The sequence below is a fragment of the Gossypium hirsutum genome, chromosome D10 (assembly GCF_007990345.1).
Source record: "Gossypium hirsutum isolate 1008001.06 chromosome D10, Gossypium_hirsutum_v2.1, whole genome shotgun sequence".
In the NCBI taxonomy this organism is placed as follows: domain Eukaryota; kingdom Viridiplantae; phylum Streptophyta; class Magnoliopsida; order Malvales; family Malvaceae; genus Gossypium; species Gossypium hirsutum.
This window is the reverse complement of record NC_053446.1, coordinates 60,190,413-60,202,916: the sequence shown is the minus strand read 5'-3', so window position 1 is coordinate 60,202,916 and position 12,504 is coordinate 60,190,413. Positions and strand designations below refer to the sequence as shown.

At 33.3% G+C, this 12,504-nt stretch overlaps 1 non-coding gene across 1 annotated transcript; it reads right to left on the bottom strand.

Annotated features, from left to right (window-relative positions):
• Positions 1 to 273: 273 nt before the first annotated feature.
• Positions 274 to 380, bottom strand: LOC121222757 (small nucleolar RNA R71). Its single transcript, XR_005920128.1, has one exon. It is a non-coding gene; the product is annotated as a small nucleolar RNA R71 (small nucleolar RNA).
• Between the last annotated feature and the right edge of the window lie 12,124 nt (positions 381 to 12,504).

Below are 12,504 nucleotides of genomic sequence, written 5' to 3'. Positions count from 1 at the left end.
AAGCAGTGCTTATAAAATTATTTTATAAAATCGTTTATTTTATTTGCACATGGGAACATGATCAACTAACTTTCTAGATATCTGCGACACATTTAAGATCAATAGTGTTACTGATGATGCCAAACGCTTGTGATTGTTCCCATTTTCTTTGAGGAACAAGTGAGGAACAAGGCAAAACAGTGGTTGAATTCACTTTCATGAGGTTCCATCACCACTTAGGCTCAGATGATTGAAAAGTTTTTATTGAAGTATTTTCCACCAGCCAAAACAGCTAAATTGAGGAATGACATCTCTTCTTTTGCTCAATTTGAACTTGAGACAGTGTATGATGCATGAGAGAGATTTAAGGATCTTCTGTGAAGATGCCCTCATCATGGGTTACCTTTGTGGTTACAAGTTCAAACCTTTTACAACGGTTTGAATCCATCGACTAGGCAGATAATTGATGCAGTAGTTGTCGAAAAATTGAATAATAAGACACCTGAGGCAACCCAAGAATTTATTGAGGAGATAACACTGAATAACTATTAATGGCAAGTTATGAGAACAAAGCCTACTAAGGCAGCCAATGTTTTTAATATAGATGTGATTGCTAAGTTGGAAAGTCAAGTGGAAGCGCTGAGTAAAAAGATTGATGGTTTGAGTAAAAACAAAAAATGTTAAAAGTACGTAAGTAACATGAATTAAAAAGATCATTAAATAAGCTTAAGAAAATATTCGAACCTAAGCCGCATGGATGAAAGAAAAAGCACATTTTATATAAAGCGTTTTTCAAACAAGACATCCTATGCCTCATTAGTTACCTGGTCAGAAAAACGGTCTATTTATCTAAATAATCTTAAAAGAAGCTAATCCTTTTTTTAGGTGGCATATAACACTAATTTTGTTTCTAAATTACTTTTGAAAAGGGTTTTTTTATATATATATTGAAAAGTTCTTTTAATTATTAGTTATACATGAGAATTTCAAATACTAATTTTATGTTATAGAAAAAAAGAGTAAATGATAGCTAAGAAATAATAAAATATTTCTAGTTTCATTCCATTTTATAATTTGAGTCATTTAAAAAGTTACTTTTATTATTTTAATTTTTCAATTCATCTTTATATTTTATTTTAATTATATTTTTAAGTATTAATTTTATTATTAGTTAAATTATTTTTTAATAATATTTTTAACTTTTGAGAAGTTATAAATTGTAATGCTTATTTTAATTAATTGTTTCACTCGTGCGATGCATCGATTGATTATACATACTAACTCTATTAAATTAATTTTAAAAGTTTTTATTTTTTTTAAGATTTCACTAATAATACATTTGTTAAATTAAAACATAATAAGCTAAAAGTTAAATTTTAAAGACATAAGAATTGTAACTAGAATTGTTCATACAAATTACAATAAGGGAGGAGGACAAGGAGATCACAACGGTGTAGAGGAGGCCAGTTCACCTAAAGAGGTTCAGAGCCAGAACAAGGACAAGAGGACAAGCTAATTAAGGAGACAATTGCTCAGAGCAACTTTAGGGTGCCGATATTAATTTTGTCAAAATTGTCATGTAGACTATTTAAAGAGTGACATGTGATAGTGTGGATCAGATCTAAAAAAACTAAACAGATAAGGACTTGCAAACAAATTTTCCTTTTATTTGGTAAAAAAACATTAAATAAATATTTAGGGTTTTTTACATGAATAATATAAAATAATAAATATACACTAAATAAGATAACATGAATAATATTTACAAGAATAGACCAAATCAAAAGTGCAATATAGGTGTCGCCTGACCAATCGACGACACCACTTTATTTTTTAAAAAAAATATCATTTTTTGGGTGCCGCCTAACACATTGGTGGCACTAATATTTAGAACAAAAAAATACGAGTTTTTTAAATAATATAAAAAATTGAAAAAAAAATAATTTTTCATTAGTGTTGCCTATTTGTCAGGCGGCACCCAAAAAATTTTTAAATTTTTTTAAGCTAAAAAAAAAACTAATGCTTTAAATTTTCTTTTGGGTATTAAAAATACGAGCCTGTGACCGAATTTTTCATTTTTAACTAAAAAATTTTAATATATATTTTATAAAAGGGGGTTGGTTTGGTCCCCAACCCCCACACACACAAAAACTTTGTGAAGTTTCCCTCACTTCTAGTAGAACCAAGGTATAATAGTTTAATATTTAGTTTATTATCTCCGAAAATTAAATAAAAAATATGATTAATTTTTTTAAGTATAATTAATGTAACACCCCAAACTCGACCCAGACGATATGGCTGGATCTAGTGATGTCACATGATAAAGTGTTTGAAAACTGTGCCGTCACGTTAAAACCATTTTCATTAAATTCCTTATCTTAATATTTTATTAGTTCCAAAATTGTGTCGCTCATTTAATCGATAGTTTCAAAACGTGATTCGTTTGCTTAAGCTTTTAAAACAGATTAAACAATCGTGCATTTAGGAAAAACATTTGTTTCTTTTGAAAAATCGAGGTTCCTTACTACTAGCAGTTGTAATCCATAAGATAAAGATAATTAAAACCCAAAACCAAAGTCCGACAGTCCAATTACAACCCAAAAACTTAGCCAGTAAAAACAGAATAGAAATAAAACCAATTATCGTAAATATGGGTTAAAAACCATGAAAGTCCAAAACCGTGGTCAACGCCGGGTCCTCCGCCACACCTATCGGTCAAGATTTGGGGATTACCTTTGCACATTTAAACAAAAGGGGTGAGTTTACGAAAACTCAGTGTGTAATCCCACAGAAAATAAACAATAGCAATTCACAGTGCACAGTTTAATCAGTCCTGGGCCAAGCCTTTTTTTAGTATCAGTAACAGTTTGGACCTTAGCCCATCTCAGTACAGTATCAAATATGCAGTAGAGCCTTAGCCCATCACAGTATCAGTAGCAGTCATGCAGTATTCAGTAACAAAGTCCTACCCAACCAGCCTCTACACACCATCTCTGTCCAACCCTACACTCCATGTGGGGATCAAATCAACCCACCCATCCCTACACTCCAAGTAGTGCCAGAAGCGGCACAAAACAGTAATTTGCAGTTGAGCTACCAGTATGTTAGGCTTAAGAGCCTTTCAATACACTTCCTCCAAATATAATCAACCCAACTCCATGCAATGCAACATACAAGTCATGACATGCTATTTCAAAACATCAGTACATATAACCAATTCAATATACAAGCATACTATCATCATGCTCAAAACATATATAAATCAAACAGTCAGTTCGTACAATTAGGGGTCTAAGTGATGCTTACCGACCCTACAGTAGGTTCACAGTAGACTTGGGCAACCCGTGCAACCTTAGCAATCAATTTAGTAAAAATGGGCTCACACGCCCATGTGGTCTGCCCATATGGGCCCACACACTCGTGTGGCCCACTTGGCCCAAATTGGCCTTGGCCGCGTGTTCCATTTTTAATGTAACCCGTGCTAGCTAAATATTCATATATATTTTCACTATTTACTTATGTGTTCATTCAAAGGTGTCTACTTGAGTCATTGTTACTAAATTTTTTATATCTTGAGCTAAAAAATTCCAAATTAAGATCCGCTTGATGTATTTGAAACTAGACTCAAATACCTTTCTACCTTAAAATTTTTAGAATTTTTGGTTTAACCAATAAGTACAGTAAAATCTTCAAACTTACCCATATTCTGCTATTTGACAGCTTCGACCTTTCTTTGCTAAAAATTAATTATCTCTTAATAAAAAATTTGGATGATGTTTCCATTTGTTTCTATTGAAAATAGACTCATTAATAATTCAAACATGTAAATTTCAATCCCTAATTATTGTTATCCAATTTTTGATGATTTTCCAAAGTCAGAATAGGGGAACCCAAATTCATTCTGACCTTGTCTCACAAAATTATTATATCTCACGATTTACAATTCCATTACTTACACCGTTTATTCTATGAGAAACTATACTCAATAAGCTTTAATTTTATACTTTTTTAATCTCTAATTCGATTTCCATAAATTATGGTGATTTTTCAAAGTTAGCCTACTACTGCTGTCCAAACAGCAAGCAATTTCGGCTTTTCGCCGAATCCCATTTACTGCGTTTCGGGTACACACCTGGTTTTGTTTGATGCTAAAATAGTCCCCGAGCACTCCAAAGCCTATAATTGAACAAATAAAACTAATTTAATCTTACATAACGTGATCCCAAATCGAACTCATATCAAGGTTTTAACCCATAAGCGACTAAACCTTACCTTCAACCAATGAAAATAACTCCCACACAAGCTAAGACTCCGATTGGTGATTATGAGCCCTTGAATCCTCCCCTAATTGGCATAAACAAAACACTTCAGAAGAAAGTTAACAAACGGAGATAAATCACTTATCTAAAACTTATTAAACAATGGCAGACAAACGTGGAGCGACATAAAGCAGAGTGGGAAAAGAAAAATCAAGAAGATGAAGGGTGAAAGAAAGCAGAAATTCGGCAGCAATGAAGAGAAAAACGGCAAGAGGGTGGAGGGATAGCAAAAATAATGCCCACGCCAAGATTTGAACATAAGACCTCCTTCACACCAACACTCTACTTATCCACCAAACTAGTAAACCCATTCTACTAATTATTTGCCAACTTTTACTTAAAAGCCTACTGACCAAAGACAGGGCTTATTCATAAAACTACCAAAATTTACTCAAGTAAAGCTTGAACTTGAGACCTCTCACACACACTTAAAATAGTTAACCACTAAAGCAAATACACACTAGTGTCACACATTCACAATACCCAAAATTAAAATTTTGGGGTGTTACAATTAATTATATTAATAGGTTTTTATACTAATTAATTTGTATATGTGTTACAAACATTTAGAATTTTAAAAGGAGTTAGTTTGGTCCCCAACCCCCACACAAAAAATTGAAGTTAAAGGTCCCCTAACCCCATTACAACCAATGTATGTTTCTTTCATTCCTTTCCTTTGTTTTTTTTAATTAATTTGTTAATAGTAGTTTAATACGGTTAAATACAATATGTTATATTTTTTTTATTAAGAAGTTACTATTTAATTTAGTATCCCTGAAAATTAAATAATAAACATGGTTACTTTTTTTAGTATAATTAGTTATATTAGTAGGTTTTTGTACTAATTAATTCGTATATTTAATTTTTTATATTACAAACATTTAGAATTGTGTTAAAAGTATCAATTTTTTTCTTAGATATGTAGTTATATTATATTTCACATTTTTATTGGTTGATTTTTTTTAATGTAAATATAGATAAAATTAATAGTTTTAAGTATTAGTACAAAGAATTATTTTTATATTGTTATTTGTTAAGTCAGAATAAGAAAATTTCTTATATTTTTAGTAGATATCGATATGAGTTCTTTAATTACTGCACAAGATCACACAGTTAGGACGATCCATTTACCAGTAAGGGAATGTTATAATGTTGTACGTAATTTTTAGCATAGTTGCACGTGATTTTTTTATTTAATTTCACATTCTTAACCAATTTTATAATATGATTAGGGTTTGTACCACGTGTTGGGGCTGCGTGGCCATGCTCTGAGCTACCGGTCGGACACACGAATTATGCTTTACTTAGATGCCACGGGATTTGGATCAGCGATATTAATCCGTATGTTTGAAGTGATGGGGGATTTAATATTGGCACTAGTTGAGCGGTGGCACTCAGAGATGCACACCTTTCATTTACCGTATGGGGAATGCACCATTACATTAGAGGATTTCACAATGCAATTAGGGCTCCTCGTGGACGGTGATGCGGTAACCGGTACAAGTGGTATAGCAGATCCTACAACTCTCCACTATTACTTGCTTGGACGCTCTCCCAGTGATGGTACCGAAATATTTATGAGTTTAAAATTTTCGTGGCTGAGAGAAAATTTTGAAACATTATCAGATGATGCAACTGAGATTGAGATGATACATGCTACTAAGGCCTATATACTACAGCTTATAGGGAATACTTATGTCGGATTCGAATCATAATAGAGTCCAATTGATGTACATACCCTCACTTAGTTCATTTCAAGGTGCTTGTTCATACAGTTGGGGTTCCGCAGTACTAGCTACGTTATATCATGAGCTTTGTCGGGCGACAAAGCAAAGAACTGTCGATATAGGTGGCTGCCTAATACTGCTACAATCTTGGGCTATACAGGATGCCATTTCTAGCATCAGTGGGTCACCAAGTACATGTATTCCCACTTGTAAATAGGTAAAAAAAATAAACTTGGGTTAAGATTTTTTTCATAAAATTATTTTCTAACGAGTTTGGTTTATATTTTTAGATGGTATAGTAGTCCGAACATTGGGAAGTTGGAAACACTCATTATATACCGATAGATTATCAAGGGATACGCCAGGGATGGGGTAATTTATTTTTAAAAAATTATCTTAAATTAATGTCAGATAATTAGTTTATTTATTAAATTATGTTGTAATTAGTATTCTAATCATGTGTTTAATTGTGTAGTTCGTGTGGATGTCGTATATCGCGCCAGACGTTGCTTCCGTCATTCCTCCGTCGGCTAGAGCAGATGCACACATGTGATGTGTCAACGCACCCATTATAAATTTTCAAATGGTGGAGTGATATGCTAGGGATTGAGTGCTTCATCAATTTGGGTGTAGTCAATATATTCTGGACGTTCCTATACAATTGGGAATGTACAAGAAGGGGAAACACGCAAAGAATTGGGCATTAAAGCATCAACCATATATTGTGTTGTGGAACGCCTGATTGGAGAGAAGGCTTAATTTAGTGTCATGTTATCCTGATTTCATTCCCTCGATAGACACCAGAAGTGCTACGTAAAAAATGGGTTGCCCTACTTATACGGTGGTCGATCGATGTTAGTTTCTCTGCATATGGAACGATGAGGTCCTCTATAACCCCGTCTTCATCAGAATTCTCCTCCACCACCCAACCCCCAGCCCTAGACCCAGCCCCAGCCCGATGGGTCATTGTCATACACACACCTAGAGATGGGGTTGGAACCAGTTTGAACTGACTCCTTCATTATCATACACCACTCAACCGGTAGTTCCTATCACTTAGAAATGGGGGTTATCGTTTTGCCCCTAAGTACTCAGGTTATGAATAAACTCAGAGATGGGCGGTTGCAGTTCTTATCAGTTGTAGATCTCACAAACGATGTTTGACATGTTTAACCATCCCAACCCTAATACTAGACCCTTTCATAAGCAAACGTTTGTGACCAATGATTTTTCGAGTTTGCTCAGTACACCCCAGAGATCGCTTATGGGTGATCACACTGTAGGTTTAAGTTTGTTCAATACACCTCGTGATCACCTATGGGTGATGGCATCGTAGTTTTGAGTGAGATAGACATTGACCATCGGGAGCACCCGCAACGTAAAAGAAGGCCATCACAACGATACACCCCACGGACAATCTCATCAAACCATAGATTTTGATGGTTTTAATTCAAATAATTCGATTTATTAGAATGATCATTTATTAATGAAATTTAAAATATTTTATTCCAAGCTAAAGTTTGTTTTATATTAATGAAATGTTTGAAACAAATTCATGCAAATATACATGGCCATCAAGTAGCTAAAGTTCATTCAAATATTTTACAAGTTTATCTAAATAATTGAAGTTTATATAAGAGTGAAAACTCAATAGAAAAACAAAAACATAATACAGATATATTTAAATAATTTAAATTGATACAAGAATGAAAATTCAATAGAAAAACAGAAACATAATGCAAATATAAGTAAATAATTGAAGTTCATACAAGAATGAAAATTCAATAGAAAAATAACATAATGCAAATATATGCAAATAATTGAAGTTCATAAAAGAATGAAAATTCAATAAATAAATCAAATTCTATTAAGCTAAAACGACTCCCCCGGGTGGTACCCTCGGTGCTAGCATTTACTTCAATTATAATCTATTAGTCTACACATGCCACAATGTTTAGTGTCGACCCTTTCCCTTATGTCTATGTCATTTCTTATCTGAGTGACATGTAGATGACCTTTGGGCTTCCTACAGAGATTGCGGTCTAGGACCATCTTAAAACTCGGTAGGGGAACTTCTCACGTTGACACTTCCTGCATTGTTGGGAACTCGTTCCCCCAAATATGAAACATGCATTCCTGTGTGTATACCTCATTAATATATTATTCTGCATTGATAGAGTGTTTAGCTCATGCTGCAATGACATGCGCACATGGGTAATGAAGTGTCTGGAATTTTCCACTGTCGTATTGCCTGTTTAGAATATCAACTCTGTATGACCTAGGCCAGATATCCAGTCGACAACCGACAGTCTCTGTCAGCCGAAACATTTCATAATGTTGAGAATATAATTAAACATTCATGGTTCTCGCTTTTCAGCTGTTGACTACCATTGCCCTTCCAAACATGCTCGACGTGCACGAACCCTGCATTCATTTGATTTACTTGTTTGAGCCTCATTTTCGGTATCAGTGTGGCTAACCGATAGAAAGTAGCTGAAAATACAGATGCAATTAGGAGATGTCGTTTACGCTTAAATACCATGTTAATGCCCTCCGCTAGATTAGTGGTCATATAACCATATCTCGAACTGTTATCGAAACTTAGAGCTCATTGCCAGAGCTCCATACTCTCAAACCACTGTTATAATGTTGTAGTAGTTTGACCATACATGTAAACTTTAAGGTCAACCCATCTCTGTTTGAATCGATGTGGCTCCACCTCATATCCTGAATTGTTACAACATGTTACGTGTCGTTTAGCAAACTATAAACATATGGGAAAAAAGTAGACAGATAATTACCCATCCTCACAACTTGTTTTCGCCAATCCGTATTTTTGAAATGTGTCTGATGCAGTACATAGATCTCTATGGAACACCCGAACGCCTGATTGTGGCAACTAGCCCTTTTGATCTATCCGAAATGATGCAAACATTATCTTAAGTGACAACATATCTTCGCAAGTTCTCCACAAAAAATTGCCACGACTCTGAATTCTCTCATTCGACAATGGCAAAGGCTATCGGTAGAATGTTATTATTCTCATCTTGTGTAAGGAGGATCTGCATATATTTCCCGTACAGCCAAGTCTCATCTACCTACACAAGCGGCTTACAGTGAGAAAGACCTGAATGCAGGGGCCAAATGTCCAAAACATTCGATGAAAAGTTCTTTTCCTCGGATGTAGTTGGTTATCTTGGTCGTGACAAAGTAACATCTGCAACTCAACGATGGAATGTACTCTCGCATTGTGGCAATCCACTCTTGGAGTTTGTTGTACGAAGTATCTCAATATCTATACAACTGGTCCATGAGCCAACGATGCCTTCTTGTATGAAACTCGGTAGTGGAACGTTCTTGTATTTCAGTAATTAGCGAAGATACAAAAATGGTGGGGTCATTTTTAACCATTGCCAATATGCAATTTTAAATGGTTTTTGAGTCAAGCTTTCTATGGTCCTGTGTCATACGAGCATAAGTGCATGTATGAGGCCCAACAAATTTTCGTATCTCCCACTGCTGTGACCTCTAGATAAATACAGCTTGTACCCGCCACTTGCACCCTTTTGTCAACTTCTAACACTCACCAACATAAATCATCGGTTTAAAGTCAGCCACCTTGTACTTGATAGAAACCTTTAAACTATAGCGTTTGATGGCATTGACACACTCGTCTTTGCTCGTGAATCTTTGACCCACGATCAACTCTTCCGATTCAGGATCTTCTTCAGCAGGTATGATGTCCAGGTATTCGGGGAACTCGGAAGCATGTGCTGCATTAGGATCGACGATCGACATATGAGCCCAAGAATCATTACGTATGATATGCCTCGACTCGGGTTTCCAACTGAAAGGGCATTATCATTTCCACCAATTGGTTCTTCGTTGTTGATATTCTCTGGGACATCATCTAAATTCGAATCAATAAAATCTTCACATTAATGATCAGAACTATCATTATTATCGGATTCATCTTTACCAAGCACATCAGTTTCAATAACGACTAGATGTATCTGTAATCAACCACTGTATTTATTTGAACATCCAACGCTAGGATCGATTTCAAAACCATGCACAGATGAACTAGGAACCTCTGTACACGGGTCCTCAACACCATATTGTTGACTTAACTGTGTTACATTTTCAATGGGCTCTACATTTTCTAACTCAGCAGACAACTAAATTGGTTCAGTATTCGACCTATCTGGCAGGCAATACAATGCGACCATTTCTCGACGTTATCATCGTCCAGAACTTTCATCTCAGTAAATTTGATAGGATTTGATGAAACTAGAAACTTGTAGAATAATTTCGTCATCCTCCTTCCACAATGCCGGGAAATTTTTTCACTGACCTTCTCTTTCATATCACCAACAGACACATTCCTATTAAATCTCATCCCGATTTTTTGACTTGTTTCAAAAATACAACCAACGGTTATGTCTAAAATAACACCATAAAAATGAATTGTTGCAAAAAATTGATTCTCCATTTTTTTTAAACTGAAAAAATAGAACAAATAAACTTAATAAATTAACAATAAAATAATAATTAAACTAAACCTTAACTTGTCATATAAAAATAATTAAAATGTTAATTTTTTAAAAGAAACTTAGTTGATGAGGGAGAGGAGGAGTTTCAAAATTAAATTACAATTGAAGAGGGTGAAAGCTTCAAAAAAAATTTGAAACAACAATGGATGTGTCCCAACCCCCTTTTAAAAAAATTATTTTTTTAATTTTTTAGCTGAAAACAAAAAAACTCTTGTTTTAATTTTTTTCGGGTATTAAAAACACAAGCTTGTGAGAAGGGGCTAACCAGAAAATGAGACCGAATAACATACTTCTTCTTCCCTTTTTTTGGAGGAAAAGGAGGATCCGAACAAAATCGATTAAACAAAAAAGCTAGGAGTGACTGGAAAGAAAAAACATAAAATAAAAGGCGAACTCCACTTTCGTTTTAAAGGGACATACTATAAAATAGACCGGTTTATGAAACTTCTTATCTAGATGGGAATCAAGAAAGTTCGAAGTTAGAAATATTAAAAAATATATTTATTATGGATTGAAAAACCTTCACAGGCTCATGTTTTTAATACCCAAAAAAATTAAAACACGAGTTTTTTTTTTGTTTCAGCTTAGAAAAATTAAAAACTTTTTGAGTGCCGCCTAACACATCGACGACACCAATAAAAAAATTATGTTTTTTTTCAATTTTTTCATATATTGTTTAAAAAATTATATTTTTTGTTCTAAGTATTGGTGCCGCCAATGTGTCAGGTAGCACCCAAAAAAATGTTTTTTTTAAATAAAGTGGTGTCGTCGATTCATCAGGCGACACATGTATTACACTATTGATTTTGCCTATTCTCGTAAATATTATTCCTGTTATCATATTTTTGTATATATTTATTTATTTTATATGACTCATGTAAAAAACTTAAAAATTTTCCTTTTTATCCCAATAAAAAGTTTTTTTATTTACTTTTCCTTTCATTTTTTCAAGAAAACTTTCTTGATCTCCCTTTTATTTATTCACACTAAAAAAAACACTTCACATGTACGATTAATAAAATTAAATTTTATTTATATACTTATTTTTACAATTTTTTTATATTTTTTTATAACTTAAAAGGTACTAGTAGAATTAGAATAAATATACACATATCGTATGTTTAAATAATTTTTTTTAATATTTTTAAACTTCATGTAATTTAAAAAATTATCTTTAGTGAATCTGGACACATGGTTGTCCAAATTCATTTTGGACTTAACTTTTAAATGGTTTTTATTAAGGCTAAATGCTCAAAAAAGCCCTCAGTAAAAAAAAATAAAAATTCAATTCTGTTGTTATGAAAAAGTGCACCCAATTAAAGCCCTACTTGACTAAAAAAAATTAACTTGCCCAATCTGTTAACTGATTTGACTATTATATGCAATTATGTGGTTATCGGAAGCCACTAGAAGCTACCATTGTTATGTCAGCAAAATTAAAAAAATAAAATAATTTTTAAAAATAATTTTTTGAATTTTTGCTGATGTGGCATGCTACGTCAGCATACTATCACATGGCAGCTTTTAGTGACTTTCGTTAGCCATGTCATCGTAGTTAATGGTCAAACTAGTCTACTAACAGTTTTCGTTATGGGGGAGCAATTGATTTTTTTTTTAGTCATTGAGAGCTCAATTGGGTGCACCTTTTTCATAGGGGTTCAATTAATTAATTTTTTTATTGAAGATCTTTTACCCTTTACCCTTTTATTAATTTTAAAATTTTTTGAACGTTTTAAATTTTATTTAATATTTTTATAATTTTTTTGTTCTTTTTAAAAATCTTTTTCATAATTAAAAAAATTAAGTCTAAAATAAACTTAGACAAATAGTTGTCTGGGTTCCTTCCAATAAAAAAATTAAATATATATTTTTCATTTTTAGAACTTTTTGAATTGGTTATTTTTCTAACATAGCAGCTAACGTGGT